Source organism: Narcine bancroftii, chromosome 9 (genome assembly GCF_036971445.1).
Source record: "Narcine bancroftii isolate sNarBan1 chromosome 9, sNarBan1.hap1, whole genome shotgun sequence".
NCBI lineage: Eukaryota > Metazoa > Chordata > Chondrichthyes > Torpediniformes > Narcinidae > Narcine > Narcine bancroftii.
Genome location: NC_091477.1, coordinates 14547700 through 14564075, shown reverse-complemented (window position 1 = coordinate 14564075; position 16376 = coordinate 14547700). Strand labels below are relative to the sequence as shown.

At 39.8% G+C, this 16376-nt stretch overlaps 1 long non-coding RNA gene across 2 annotated transcripts in view; it reads right to left on the bottom strand.

Moving 5' to 3' along the window:
* LOC138743217 (uncharacterized) overlaps positions 1 to 16376 on the bottom strand; it is a 1573181-nt gene that overhangs the window by 324338 nt on the left and 1232467 nt on the right. For both annotated transcript variants that reach the window (XR_011344727.1, XR_011344728.1), the window contains exon 9: positions 2163 to 2245. This is a non-coding gene — a long non-coding RNA (uncharacterized lncRNA). The remainder of the gene's footprint in view (positions 1 to 2162; positions 2246 to 16376) is intronic.

Below are 16376 nucleotides of genomic sequence, written 5' to 3'. Positions count from 1 at the left end.
CTACCCTCTGAAATAGACTGTGACAATTCACCTTGTGATTCTATACATACCTTGATAGCCTCAGCCTTTTACATGCCAGTGGAAAAAAATGTTCAGGTTTTCCAGTTTTTTTCTTGCAACTCAAACCCTCCAATCCCAGTAGCATCCTTCAAATCTTTCCTGAACCCTTTACATCTTACTAACATTACCAGATGATCAGAACTGCACACAATACTCTAAATGTGGTTTAATCACTGTCTCGTAACAGGATGCCCCAATTCTTGTTCTTAATACCCTATCCAATGAAACTTTTGCCTTCCTCACCACCCTGGTCAGCACCTTCAGAGAAATATATATGGGTCCATCAATTCTATAACACTTTTCAAAGCTAAAGTACAACATCTCGCACTTGTCGGAGCTAAATTCTATCTTCCATTCCTTACCCCAAAGACCCAAATTATCTGGATACTGTTATAATCTTCATCACTGTCCAGAAAACCACCAATTTTGGTGACTTCTGCAAATGTATTAACCACACCAAATACATTCTCGTTCCAATCGTTAATATAGAAGAAAAAAGAGTGGACTTGGTTTCATTTCCATTGGTCATAGGCTGTTTTAGAGATTGGAACCCTTTCATTAATATCCTCTGACACAGTGGTTCTAAACCAATGGGCCATGGCTAGCACACTCCAAATCCCATGCAATCTCTCCTTGTCCAGCCTGCTGTGTGGAATCTCAACAAAGGACCTGTCCTGTTATCATCAATATTCTTAATCACCTCTTCAAAAAGAATTAAAGCAAATTTCATTGATTTTCAAACCACAAAGCCATTCTAAGTATCTCTAGTACAGGTTGATCATGCCTCTCAGAATCACCTTCATTAATTTTCCTACCACTAATGTTAGGTTCCATGGTTCCTTGGAATGCATACATCACTAGTTATGTCCATGGGACAGTTTCAAGTTGACAAAATCTTGCAATGAATCCATTAGTCAGCATTTTATTATCATTTTTAAAACCATAAAACAGTCATAAAAGTGAAATTGTGTTTCTCCAGGACAAGAATTAGTTAATTACACAAGGCCAAGCAAAACAGTGGACAAAATGGCACCGTAGTAAGGGGCTGCTATGAGCAACTGCCACGCAACCATCTCGAACCACAGCCACCATCTTATCCTAGCCTCCCAGTTACGATTTTATCCTTAAATTAACATAAGATTTAATTTAACATTTAAACAAACTATTCAACAGAATATTACAAAATAACAGTGGATGGAACATGTTTATAGGCCATGGCTCAGTAGGACAGGACACCGATGTCCACATGAGCATAAAGTGACTCCTGGCGCAGCTATTGCCATCCCCCCATCAAGAGGCCACTGCAGCCTTCTGCTGCGCTGCCATCTGAGGTTTCTGACCACTACCAGGCCACAAATGGTAGCAAGAGTCCTCCAGGCTATTCTTCTTTCAGGGAAACTGATGACTACAAAAAAGCAAGCATTTGCAAGACTTCACAGATTTTTTTTAAATAAAGAAACTCCTCCAAATGTAAAAGTTGCTGACATCTGCATGGCATGGAATAACAGCAGAAAAATAATTAAAACAGCTGCTTTAAATCAAACTGAGTCTGAGAAGGGATGGACAACAGGCAGCCAATTACATCAACTTTTTTTTGTTGAATGCCTAACCCTTTATCTTTGAGTAGATACAAGTTTAAAGATAATTACATATATTGTAAATCATTTATGTTTATAACCTTCCAACATCACTATATTTGCTACCCAAAAGAGACAAGAGGCCATTATATGTCACAAAGGAGGAATGCAAATCATATCGGTCATATTTAACAAGACAACACGAGTTGGCTCTGGGTCAGAAATGTTACATTTTAGCTCAATAACATGATAAACACAATCGCTTCTTGCTGACAAATTTTGTTAGCATATTTATCCACCAAAATGGGTGAATATTGCACCTTGTGTCAATACTTTTCAATATGTGTTTATTTTCTCAATATCATTTGGAAAGTAACATCAAGCTGATTGTTTCACTTAGAAGTTAGATGGAGACAAATATTCCAGGAGATTCATTTTCAAGTTTAGCCAGAGAATATTGACATAAATTGATATGCCACACACGAGACAAGGAATCATGTGACAATAAAGTAGTTTCCTCTTTACCTCATCACTCTTCGTCTTTTTGGTTTGGTTGAAAGAGAATGGGAGGAGGTCGGAATATTCTCACTGATGACTTCGGTTTCGAGCTATGAAATTTAAATGGAATAAACACCATTAATTACAAGAAACTGCAGAGTTTTCTTGCAAAGATCATTGCACATGTCAAAAAAAAGTTCTCTCCTTAATTTAGCACATGACCGGAATTGTTAAAATGCAAAATGATTTCAAAAACATGTACAAATGCTATACGATAAAGACATTTTCACCAAATTGCTTCGACAATACAAGGTGACAGCAATAATCTTGTTTATAAAAGATAGCACACTCCTTAAGTTGCAGCAGGTTTCTGAAGTTGGCAGGCAACACCATTGGTATCTCATCTGTCTATGAAGCACAGGCAAATTAGGAAAGCTTCCAAAATTCTCTTAGCTCGTGAGTAATGTGCTGTTCTTTCATCCACTTGGAAACTCAAGGGGGATTATGACCTGGATTGTTGCAGTTTCTGGATTATAATTGTGTGTCACATATTCAGACTAATGAGCTTGAAAATAAAATATGTTCTCTTTACTATAATGCTGTTGGTTACATTAAAAGTAGTTGGATAGTTAAAAATTGCACTACATTTGGGAGGTTCTGCAGGCCCCAAATAAATCTGTTCATTGACCATCAATTGAATTGCAGCCATTGGCAGCGAGAGAATTACCACGTTAAAAATGTTACTTTCTCCAACTAAAATAATATTGTCAACCTATGTGGTTTTGGTGGCCCTCCCCCACCTACACTTTAACTTGGTTTTCAAAATCTACAATTTCTGCCATGCAGAAATACCATAACGCTTGAAAATATAACACGCTTTGCATGAATTTTTCCAAGCCACCCACCATTCAGACTTCAAAATATATGTCGCGATTTCTCCAGTGTTGTTGCCTAAATGCTAATACATCTTATGCAATAGGCTTGTGGAAGTAACCACACAAGAAGACTTGCAGAGGTTCCAGAAGGTTGCTCATTGGACTGTTCAAGAATACTTCAACTGGATAGAGAAGAAATTCAATGATCCAACACTGACCGCTGGAGCGTGGTTCAGTGTTTGTGCATTGGGAGACCTTCAGGAGGAGATCCAAAATTCTACATTAATGTGTTCCCATAATGCCAAAATGTGAGACTGACCAATCCAGAGTACTGGTGTGCACAAAAGGAAGATCAGCCAAAACAAAACCACCAATGAAACTCATGTAGGACTCCAAGAAGAATACTGCAGAAATCCTGGCAAAGAAAATCTCAAGTTTCAGGGTAAAACTATTAGGAAATTAGAAAAGCAAAGAGTAACTATGTAAAAATACTGAAAAGTAAAATTAGAAGAAAATTGAGAGATGCATTGCAAGTACAAAGGAAATGGTTATAGTAGGGCTAATTCAGTACAAAAAAACAATTTGTGGAGGGGGAGAAATGGGTAAGTTTTTCCTTAAATGTAACCAATGATCCCGCCTCGACCACGTCTGTAGGAAGCTCATTCCACATCCCCACCACCCTTTGCGTAAAGAAATTTCCCCTCATGTTCCCCTTATAATTTTCCCCCTTCAATCTTAAACCATGCCCTCTAGTTTGAATCTCCCTGACTCTTAATTGAAAAAGCCTATCCACGTTTACTGTCTGTCCCTTTTAAAATCTTAAACACCTCTATCAAGTCCCCTCTCAATCTTCTATGCTCCAGAGAAAAAAGCCCCAGTCTGCACAACCTTTCCCTTTAACTCAAACCTTGAAATTCTGTCAACATTCTCGTGAACCTTCTCTGCACTCTCTCTATTTTCTTTACATCTTTCCTATAATTTGGTGACCAAAACTATACACATACTCCAAATTTGGCCTCACCAATGCCTTGTACAATTTCATCATAACCTCCCTACTCTTGAATTCAATACTCCGATTTATGAAGGCCAACATTCCAAATGCCTTCTTCACCACACCATCTACCTGATTATCAGCCTTGAGGGTACTATTTACCACAACTCCTAAATCCCTTTGTGGCTCTGCACATCTCAATAGCCTACCATTTAATGCATATGACCTATTTAGATTTGCCTTTCCAAAATGTAACACCTCACACTTATCTGTATTAAATTCCATCAGCCATTTCTCAGCCCACACCTCCAGCCTTCCTAAATCACCTTTTAATCTACGGTAATCCACAACACCACTTGCTTAAGTGATCTTTTCACTGTACCAGATTTACTATGACAAATTTGAAATGACATGGAATATTTTGTAGGTATGCCCAAAAATGCAAGACAAATACCACCTAACCATTTACTTCCCAGTCTACCCTCATCATTCATTCATGTGCCTTGCCATTCAGCTTGGGCGATCATGTCTCTCCATCTGTCACGATCTCTGACCCTCCGAATTGTAGTTGTTGCCTTCCCTGTTCTCCTTTAGTGAAGTCTCTTTCCGATTGTCTATGATGGGTTCACGATTATACAAAGGAAAAATACTGAAGTGGTTTAGCATTGCCTTCTTCAGTTGCAGAGTTCAGACTGGATAGATAACCCTGGCCACTGATCAGCAGATTCATCTGTCCAGCATTTTTAGTTTTGCATCCATAAACTCCAATTCGTAGAATCTGCTTCTAAAAAAAACCATCCACAATCTGCTATCCATGGCTTCACATGATCCTGATTGCGAAGCTGAACATGTACTTGCACCTTGCTCAAGGGTGACCTGTAGGCTATTGGACAAAAGGAGCGCTTTACACCTTCTTTTGCTGAGCTACTGTGTAGTACCGACACCAGCAGTCTACCCTCAGTGATCAGCAACATCTTGCCAACAGTGATATAAAGTGAAGTACTAGTATCTGCTTAGCAATGCCCAGATTGTCATTCATTAGGATCATGCATTGTAGATTCATTTCTCACATCATTGCAGTCTTGATCAAGAAGCCCTTGAATCAATGAGAAATCTCTCCATTGAAGATGATTCAGATGAATTTCAGAACTGGCATCAGTTTTGAGCAGTCACACCAAGATAGTATTCAGTGAGGGAATGACATGTTACAAATAAGATTTGCATCACACAAGAGCCATGCAATCACAAACTAGAATGTTGCACTATCTGTCATTAAGGGAATGTGAAATCAATGTCAATAAAGGGTTTCAGCTAAAAATGAAAACCATTCTTTTCTCCCACTGAAGTTATTTGACCAGTTGAGATCTTCCAGCAGACAGTAATATTCTTCAGATGAACTGAACACTCAATGAGACCATCCAAAAGAATGTAATGGTTACAAAATAAAGTTAAAGATTAGGAATCCTGTCGTCAATGACTTTATACCTAATTCACAAAGCCTGCCACCATCCTCATTGCATGTTAGGTGAAAAACTTGCCTGGATGAGCACACCTTCAACGTCTCTTTAGAAATTGGACTCCATTCAGAACAAATCAGCTTAATCCTATCCAACATCTGAAACATTAATTCTCTTCACTGTCAAAGTTCTGCAGCCACATCTGAAAAATCACATTGTTGTCTTTCATTCAGGCTCATCTAACAGCTCAACTCAAACCTGTAAGTATCAAACAAAACACTGGCACTGAAGCGTCTGGGCAGAAGGTTTAAAAAAAAGGTCAAAATGGTGAAGTGGTTGAGAGCCGAAAAAAAAATTTAAGGGAAGAAATTGCAGAGATTAGTGCTTTGGTAGCTAAAAGGATGAGAATAGTTAAAGTGAGGGTTGAGCAAGCAAATTTAAGAAGCTGTTACGGCTTCATAATCTGAGGAAGAGCATAAAAATACTCAGAGGAAAACTTGTATTTCAAGGGAAAGACATGCAACAACTAAAGCTATAACTTCTTTGTTAATCCTAATGAAAATTTTGGTTGGGTATTACAAGGTTAATTTCTCTTTGGTTCTGTGTGACCGGCAGAGGGGAAAATTATACCAATATCTCAGGATGAAAGAATAGATCACTGATCTACTGCATCTCACAGCAACCCTGGAGTGTGATTGTGGGGAGGGGGATAAAAAAAATTCAAATACGCCATGTGAATTTAGCCTTGAAATTTGAAGAAAATGCATTTCCAGTGATAAATGTATGATCTTGGCTGTGGTTGTTGAAACTGTTAAATGAATCAAGCCATCAGAATATATTAGTGAACAGGTGGACAGCTGACAAATCACTGGTTCATAATAAAGTGCTCGGTACAGGATTAGGAATAGAAACAGAACAAGATCTGTGGGGAGAGAGAGCAGGCGCAGACTTCTGCTACTGCTGAATTAATGCAGTGACAAGCTTTGAGCTGAGACCTAATGCAATTTGGTGATAGTGGGATTAGTGTTCTGAACAGCAAAAGCTGTATTAAGCATGTCCCAGGGTGGGAGATGTAGTACATGTTCTGTAAAAGCAGACACCATGTGCCATTTGGGAGTTAAACGACATTTGTACAGGGTTTTTTTTTATATATATATAAACATCCAGTTCTGAACTCATGGCAAAGAGAGATTATACGGGTGCCTTGCTCTCCACAACTACCTGTGCCAATCAGAAACCCCCAGTGAAGCTCACGAGTGCAGTCCAAGATGGCTAAATCCACATTACTGCCCTAACTTGAGCAAGAATCTGCTCTTCACATGGCACATTCTGACATTAAGGATTGATGACATAAGCAGAACGAGGTAAATTTTATTTGTTGCCCCATCGGTGCACATTGACAAGCCACATTTGATTCCGCTCCCTTAAATGTGGCACTAAAACTAAGTATTTTCAGTTAATTGTGTCCCTGCCTAAGATGCAGAACAAATAACATGCAATCGCCCATCATCAAGCAGAACATTCTCTTCTCAGAGATCAGCCCCTCTTCATATTTTTCATATATATGGATGGAATGCACAGACCACTCCCCCTTAATGTATTTTCTAAAGCTGGCACTGAGGCGCACTGATGGTAGACGGCATTACATTGGGTGAACATTCTTATTCACATCATTTCCAATACACATTAGCAAAAGATGTGGGAAGTTTAACTTGTTATATTTATTCAAGATTCAATTTATTGTCATGTAATAAAAAGTGTTATACAAAAATCACCTTTTTTCTGCTATAAGGCAGATAGATTCACCATGGGCAGAAATTGTCTCAAGTGCCTCTTACAGAGAAAGAGCAGCAAAAGAGAGAGTCAACGTGTCCATGGATTCACCTCGAGCTCTCCCACAGCTACACAGAGTCCACTCTAAACCATCAGCAACGCGAGCTCCAGATCTGAACCTCTGAAACGATTAGGAACCATTCAGTGCCCTTGGCCCCCTTTCGCATCCCAGTTCCTATTCTTGGTCCCTTCAGCCAGTCTTAAATCAGTCTCCAGTAGCCCACAGACTGTGTGAGTGCCTCACCTCAAGTCATCAACAGCCCCCCACCTCCAACGAGTCCCTCAGTTACAGAAACTCAGTGGTCTTCTTCTGTGGTCACTGTCTCCCTTGCTTCTCCTTCTTAGAAGGGGGATGGTCTCCCCATTTTCTGGTGACCTGGTCCTCTGCTTCCCTGGAGTCTGCTCACATCGTGGCTGCTGCCAATCATGGGCATTGCCATTATGAGCCTATACCCAGCAGTTGCAGGATTTCAGATAAAACTACCATTGGCTCCTTTTACAGGTCATTCAAAGTCTGTACGGAGCTGGCAGCAGTCGGTCTGGGCAGTTGGACCCCATGGGAGCACTGTGCCCCCACTCTGTGGGTCTGCACCAGTGGCAGCCCTGCTGTGACAGCATTTCTTCCAGTTGATACGATTGTCTCTCTTTAGTGATGGGGATATTTTGCATTTTGTCTTTTTGTGCATGTTCAGAATGTTTAGAGTTAACCTTCCAAAATGACATTTAAAGATGGAGATTTGCAATTGGGAACTGTCTGCAGCCAATGTCCAGTGGCCACAGTGTGAAAGAGATATTGGAGAGTTACATTTCAGAAGAAATAGAATGGATTGGGGACCAACACCTGCGACATGGGGGAAGGGGGGTAGGTAGAAGAAATAGGATTGGCATTATCATTGCTTGGATGAAGAATTGGAGAGCAGTAGCAAAACAAAATAAAGGAATTAGAGGGCCAAAGGATGTTGGGAAGATTTAGTGGGATGCTGAGGGGGGGGGGGGGGGGGGGGAAGAGAGGGGGAAAATCGGCAGAGGGGAATTTATAGTCTGGAAGATGAAGCTAAACCATTAAGCTAGCTGGCAGTAATATGCCCTGGTGTTAAGAATTGTCTGAGGAGGAGTGAATAACAAGTGATCCTAGACAACTTGGTTCATCTTTACCTGTAATGCCACAAAATAGGTGCTGAGTGTGGAATTATGTCAATATTGTGTGGCTTTAAACTGTGTTCAAGGAACATATTCTTTGAAGGTCCAATTGAATTTTTTGTGTTACACAAAGCAACCCAGTTGTAGATATTGATTTCATTCAAGGAAACATAATTTTCAACTGCATTACACTAAACAGAAGCGTTATGTAATTGAATTTCCTGGCAAGCCCTTCCACAACAGAGAGCTTACTTGCAGGGATATTTGATGAAGTAAACATGAAAATTAATTTATATTTATGACTCTTGGGGGATTTAGTCCTTGCTATAAACCCATCCACATTTTGTCCAATAGAACAGCCTTTTCATTGGTAGTATTTAATTATCTTTGGAAAAAGTACAATTTGCATTGCTTTCTTTTGGAGCATTATCATTTAAGCTGCTGAACCTGAAGGAAGGACAGAAGAATTATTGCACCAAATCATTGCTTATCTACAAATTCTGATGTTTGAGCTCAATTTTCCATCTGTCCATTATTTTTGTGGCTAATTAGTTGAAAACCATTCTTTTTCTGTGTGGCCACAGAAAATAGTTGGTTCCATTCATTCCAAAAGACTCCTTTGAATGTTAAGCACTTCTGTTCAATTAGGCTTTAATCGTCATTCTAATGAAGTGAACCCCTATTTTCCAAACTTGATTTTTTTGAACAAGTGCCAACATACTCCTTGCATTGCTTAGCAGGTGCCAATTAGCCTTTGAAAAGGTCAAAGTGAAATTAATCAATACTATAGATTAGAAAGGATGAACCACATCCCAAACACGATTCCACACCTACATTTGTGTTTTTACAGGAAAAAGAGGGATTGCAAAGATGATGTTCAGCAAAGAGATAATTGTTTTAAAGAAAATGTTAACAAATATGAGCATCAAGATCTACAATATAATATAAATTAAAAAACTGAACAATCAAGTCCATCTGTAAAATATACAGAAACAGGAAATTCTCAGCAGATTATACAGTGTATTGGAGAGAGAAGAGTTAACATATTGGATCAATCAGAATTACGTTCTATTAGTATGTTCTCCCTGTTTCTGCATGGATATCCTCCAGGGGCTCCAGTTTCATCCCAGCATTTGAAATGTATCAGGGGTGTCAGATAATTGGGTGTAAATTAGGCGGCATGGACTTGCGGGACAAATGGCCTGTTTTCATGCAGTTTATCTAAATTTTTAAAAAATCTTTTGTAATCCTTTGACTTGGAAGGTTACCCTTCTTTCTGTCACCACAAATGTTTCTTGAATTTTTCTGCACTTTTATTCAAATTTCCAATATCTCCAACAATTTTGCTGGGACATTTGGAAAAAATCCTTCACTGGACACCAAGCCCCACTCGACCATTCCTTGTGTCTTTTTTCATTCTAAAAAGGAGTTAGCTTACATGCAAGGGATACACAATACAATATTTTGTCTATTTCATTGACAAACCATGTTTAAAAGGTTCTTTTTAATATCAAGTGAATAGTGTGTGCACAGCTCTGTACTGTTCCATACCTTGAGGAAGAGATGGATAGGGGTCTGAGTGAGCTGAAGAAGCAGCTGTACTGCTCCAAATATATTGCACATTGGTTGAGCTGACAATTATACTGAAAGCATGTGGCCTCAGCTAATTGCTACCTCTGTTCACCTGTACTTGGTTCACATCACTAAGCACCTCCACCAGGGAGCCATACTACTTCTGTCTACAGAAAATGCACATTATGTTTTAACCATGGCATCAAGTTAATGGGTTCTTGGTAATATTTGCATGCATTCTGAAAACTTACATGTCTTGGGTTTCACAAAAACACTCCTTGTAAATTATATTAAATGTCACATTGTTCAAATCAATACAATTAAACAGGAATGATATGACAGTTAATGCCAAAATCATACTACTTCAGGGAAATTTGCTTGATTATGGTTCACATTCTCATTCATATTGTTGGACCTTTATTAATATTAGGATATTTGCAGAGTGATCTGTCAAGGCACAGAAGCTCCAAACCCACATGGAATATTTGTTACTTAAGGGCCAATCTCATTGGCCTGGAGACAAGGTGGCGTCTCGAGTCTCCGCTGGTTGCGGAGGTGTCTCCACGACGTCTCCTGGAGACTAGATGGGTCTTCGGGGAGTCGCGGGAAATTAAAACGTGCTCGATAATTTTGGAGACTTTTTCCAGTCTCCAGCAGGTCCCCGATGTCTCCTTCAGTTGTGGCGACGTCGCGGAGACTAATTTTGTCTGTGACTGGGGAGACATCTCCAAGACCTGCTGGACTCCAAGGAGACTGCAGAGATGTCACCGTGACATCCGGGTGAATTGGTTGACACCTTGTCTGGAGGTGTCACGGACATTGCCCTGGCGTCGCCTTGGTGAGAGCGCAAGCCATTTTTTGGTCTCCTGAGTCGCCACGACTGATCAGTCACGGCGATGTCTCCGCCAATGAGATATTAGTGTTACACTTAAAACTTAGTTCTCTTCACTATTTTAAATCCAGGTTTATTCTTGGCAAGGAGAGGGTTTAGTTATAACCAACTTCATTAATACCACAGCAAACTTGTCTTTATGAATTGAGAGCAAACTTTATGTTAGAAGGCCAAGACACAAACTGAAAGCAGTGAAACTTTGCAGAGAAATTGGAAATAGATTTGGACTGTACAAAATGAAGTTGCAGGTGAATAGGAAACAAAGCATTTTGTAGATGTGTACAAGGATCATCTGAACTTCCAACAATGACAGAAAATTATCCGCTTGTTAGGCAGCAATTACGGCCTTTCATTGGCTAGAAATTAAATACGTTTTAAGTTGCAAAGAAACAGAGTGAGAGGACAAAGGGAATAGCCCTGAGAGGGCAAAGTATTTAAGTTGAGCATTAAGTCAGTATTTTTAAAATCTTATATCTGCCTGGAATTAAAACAGTTCACTGCATTTCACAAAAGCTAAATCTAACTAATCATACGGTACTGTCATTACACCAGAATTATTGTATGTATTGGCTGAGATGAACAAAAAACATTCTCAAAATCAAGACCACAACCACTTACGCAGTTCTGTTTCATTTTCTCACCAACCTATGGCAGTCGTTCCTTTTGTTCTCTCCAGCCCTCCCTCCTCTATTCAATTCTTTAAATTCCAGATTTGAGAAAGCATCATCAGCCTAAAGCTTTAACTTGGCTTAACATTCTCTACAGAGTGGGCGAGTACACCCACAATTTTCTGAGTTTTTAATTTCACATTTCCAAAATCTGTAGTCTTTGTTTCTGGACTTCTCCTATCGCATTCAGTTAAAAGTTCCCAAACAATTACTTACCCACTCCTTTTGTAAATGTTCCTAACCTAACCAATGGAATAAAATAAACACTGATATGAGGTGTCTGGATGAGCAAAGTAATATGGCATCTGCAAGTGGAAGCAGATGAATTTTACATTCGAGTAAAGCAATGGCAGGTTAATTCACAACAGAAATACGAATACCACATCTCATCACTGAGTACAGATAAATATATTATGGAGATTTATTTATTACTGAACTCAAATTCTCAAAGTCATAATTTGAGATTTGAACTCACAATTCTCAATTATTTTTCAAAGCCCTTTGGCGAGAGTAACACATCTGCTCCACGACTGAACACCATGATTATAATCAGGAGCCTCAGGGTACTTCCTTATGCTAAAGAGCTAATAACATTGTTGATATTTCATGGTTACAAAGCCATACAACCTTAGAAACCGGCTCTTCTGCCCACCAGGTCTAGGCCAGTCATCAAGCATCAATTTGTACTGATCCTACTTTAATCTTCATGCTTTTTATCCTCACCACATCCCTATCAACTCCCCAATCAATGGCACACTGGGAGAACTTACAGTGATCAACTAACCTACCAACCCTCATTTTTTGTACATGGGAGGAAATCAGAACATCTAGGAGAAAACCCAAACAATGTCGGGATAACATGCAAAGTTGACACAAGAGGCACCAGAGGCCAGGAGGGAACTCAGTTCACTGGATCAGTGAACCTTCTTGGGTGCATGAAGTTACAAAAGGTTCAAATTGGGAAATGAGGAGTACTGAAAAAAGTTTGTACATTTCTCAACAATGAGACACCGAGAGCGATGTGGGAATGATGAGATACCAAGGCAGCAGGTACGAAACAATATCTCAATTTGTGCAGTGGAATTTGGTCCTCATGTCAAGGGAATTTGAATTTAAAAGTGAAAAAGTGGTTTTGTTTTGACGCAATCATGATCAGGTTCCATTTCACTTGTATGTTCAGTTTTGGATAAACCAAGTCTGGGTGAAGACACTGAAAATGATGGGATCCATTCCTAAAAGTTATTGCCGTAAAACAAATAGAAACCATTCATTTTCTGCCAGTGTCCAGATGTAGATTAAGATTGTTATCCCATGCTAAATGCTTACTGTAAATATGTGTTGACTCGGTGGTCAATGGAAAGACCAGAGGCTCAAATTGACCATGTCACTTTGGACCGTTTTCTGTCATAACTAATAATCTTCTTAACAGTTAATTGCCATCGAATCCAAATCTATCAATCTATGTGCTGAATAAATTCAAAGACCATCTATTTATAGTTCCCTGGGATAACAAATGAAGATTCATAAACATTTTTGAGAAGAAATAACTCCAAAATTTTTGAATCCTAAATCAGATAGGTTGAAGGTGATCTTACTGAAACATGCAATATTTGCATATGGTTGGATTAGGTAGATAGTTGGGAAGATGTTTCCTTTCATTAGAGGGTCTAGTCTTAAATTTCAGACTAGAATTAAGGGAATCATACAAAATTTCAACACAGGCTTCTTCAGCCTTTTAGTGTGTGCTGAACCACATTCTTTTGCCTCATCCCATTGGTCTGCATCCAGTACGTAGTACACCTTACCTACCCCATCCATGTACCTGTCCTGTTCCTCAAATATTAAAATGGAGCCCATATTCACCATTTGAGCTGGAAGATTGCTCCACACACCCACCACTCTGTGTGAAGTTACCCCTGAACTTTTCCCCCTTTCACTCTTAACTCATGTCCTCTGGTTTGTATCTCATCTGGTCTCAGTGGAAAAAACTGATATATATTTACTGTCTATATCCCACAATTTTAAATACCTCTATCAAATCTCCCCCCATTCTTCTATGCTCCATGGAATAAAGTCCTAACCTGTTTAACTTTTCCTTGTAACTCGCTCCTGAAATTGGGGCAACATCCTTGTAAATCTTCTCTGCACTCTTTCTATCTTATTTACATCTTTCATGTAGGTAGGTGACCAAAACTGCACACAATACTCCAAATTTGACCTCAATGTCTTATACAACTTTAACATAACATCCTATCTCCTGTACTCAATACTTTGATTTCTGAAGGCCAATATGCCAAAAGCTCTCTTTACAACCTCTTTCACCTGAGACACCATTTTCAGGGAACTATGTATCTGCATTCCCAGAACCCTCTGTTCTACCACACTCCTCAGTGCCCTACCATTTACCGTGCATGTCCTTTCTTAATTTGTCCTTCAAAAATGCAACACCTCAAACTTGTCTGCATTAAATTCCATCTAACATTTTTCCAGCTGATCCAGATCCTCTGTAAGCTTTGAAAACCTTCTTTGCTGTCCACAACCCCTCCAATCTCAGTGTCATCTGCAAACATACTGATCCAATTTACCACGTTATCATCCAGATAATTGATATAGATGACAAACAACATTGGTCCCAGCCTTGATCCCTGAGACACACCACTAGTCACAGGGATCCAGACTGCGAGGCAACCACTACTCTCTTGCTTCTTCCATCCAGCCATTGTCGAATCCAGTTCACTACTTTACCATGAATACCTAGAGTCTGAACCTTCCTGACTAACCTCCCATGCGGAATCTTGTCAAAGGCCTTACTAAAGACCATGCAGACAACATGCACAGCCTTTCCTTCATCAACTTTCCTGATCGAAAAACTCTACAAGATTGGTTAAACATGACCTATTACCCATATAGATAATCCCTAATCTAATCTAATTGTACATGCAATCTCTGAGAACACCTTCCAATAATTTACCTAGTACTAATGTCAGGCTCACTGGCCTATAATTTGCAGGGTTACTTTTGGAGACTTTTTTTGAACAACGGAAAAACTTGAGCTACCCCCTAATCCCCCGGAATCACACCTGTAGCTAAGGACATGTTAAATATTTCAGCCAGAGCCCCTGGAATTTTTACACTAGCCTCCATCAGGTCTGAGGGAATATCTTGTCAGTCTCTGGTGATTTATCTACCCTTATTTCCTTTGCGGCAGCAAACACTTCCTGCTCTTTAATCTGTATAGGTTCCATGATCTCACTGCTTGTTTTTCTTACTTCCCATGACTGTCCTTTTCCTGAGTGAATACTGATGGGAAAAAAAGTCAAAACGTCTCCCATCTCTTCTGGCTCCATATAAAGCTGACACTCTGATCTTCAAGAGGTCCAATTTTGTCCATTACTCTCCTTTTGCTTTTAATACCTGTTGAAAGTTCATATCTTCTTTTACCCATCCTGATTTATTCCTTGAGGCTTTTCTTCCATGTTTTAATACTCAAGTAGTTTATTTGCTCCATGTTGCCTATACCTGTTTAAACATCTTCTGAACCAGATCCCCAATATCCCGCAAAAAGGTTCCCTACACCTTCTAATCGTGCCTTTGGTCCTCATAGGAACATGCAAGCTCTGTACTCTCAAAATTTCACCTTTGAAAGTCTTTCACTTGCCTCACACATCCTTGCCTGAAAACAATTTATCCCAATCCAAGCATTCCAGATCCTCTCTCGTTTCCTCAAAATTGGCCTTTCTTCAATTTAGAATCTCAACCCAAGGCCCAAAACTTTCCTTCTCTATAATTAACTCAAAACTAATGGCATTATGATCACTGGACCCAAAGCATTCCCCTCCACACACACTTCTGTCACCTATCCTGTCTCATTCCCCAACAGGAGATCCAGTATTTAATTCTCTCTCTAGTTTGTACCTCTATTTTGAATTAGAAAACTCAAAGCCATCCAGCCCTTTTACAGTATGGAAGTCTCAGTCAATATGTGGAAAGTTAAAATCTCCTACCATCACAAGTGTTTCCTACAATTGTCTGCTATCTCTCTACAGATTTGTTACTCCAATTCTCGTTGACTGCTGGGCAGTCTATAATACAATCCCATGAGTGGGCCTTTACCTTTCCTGTTCATCACCTCTACCCCTATAGCCTCAGGAGATGAGCCCTCTCATCTGTCCTGCCTGAGCACAGCAATTTTTGCTGATGAGGAATGTCACTCCTCTCCCTTTCACTCCCCCCCCCCCCCCCATTCTATCATGTCCCAACAGAAGACCAGAACATTGAGCTGCCAGTCTTGCCCCTCCTGCAACCAAGTTTCAATAATGGCCACAATGTCATAATTATATATGCCAATCAATGCTCTGTTCACCAGCCTTTTGAACTAGATGGACCCGAGAACATTGACACTACATTTAACACATTGACTTCCAACGGTGCATGCAATTTTAACACCAGCTTTTCCCTCCTCCACTCCTCTGTCCACACTGGCACTCTGGTTCCTTTCCCCGGCAAATCTAGTTTAAACCCACCAGAGTAATACATGCAAATCTTCCCGCAAGGATATTAGTCTCCTTCCAGTTCAGATGCAAACTATCCTGTCAGAACAGGACCCACCTGCCCTGAAAGAGAGCCCAATGATCTAGAAACCTGAAGCCCTACCTCCTATACCATGTCTTTAGCCACATGTTAAGCTGCATTATCTTCATCTTTCTAACCTTACTAGCATGTTGCATGGATATCAATACTGATATTACTACCTTGGATATCCTGTCCTTCAACCTTGTGTCCAACTCCCTGAACCCTTTCAGGACTTCCTCAC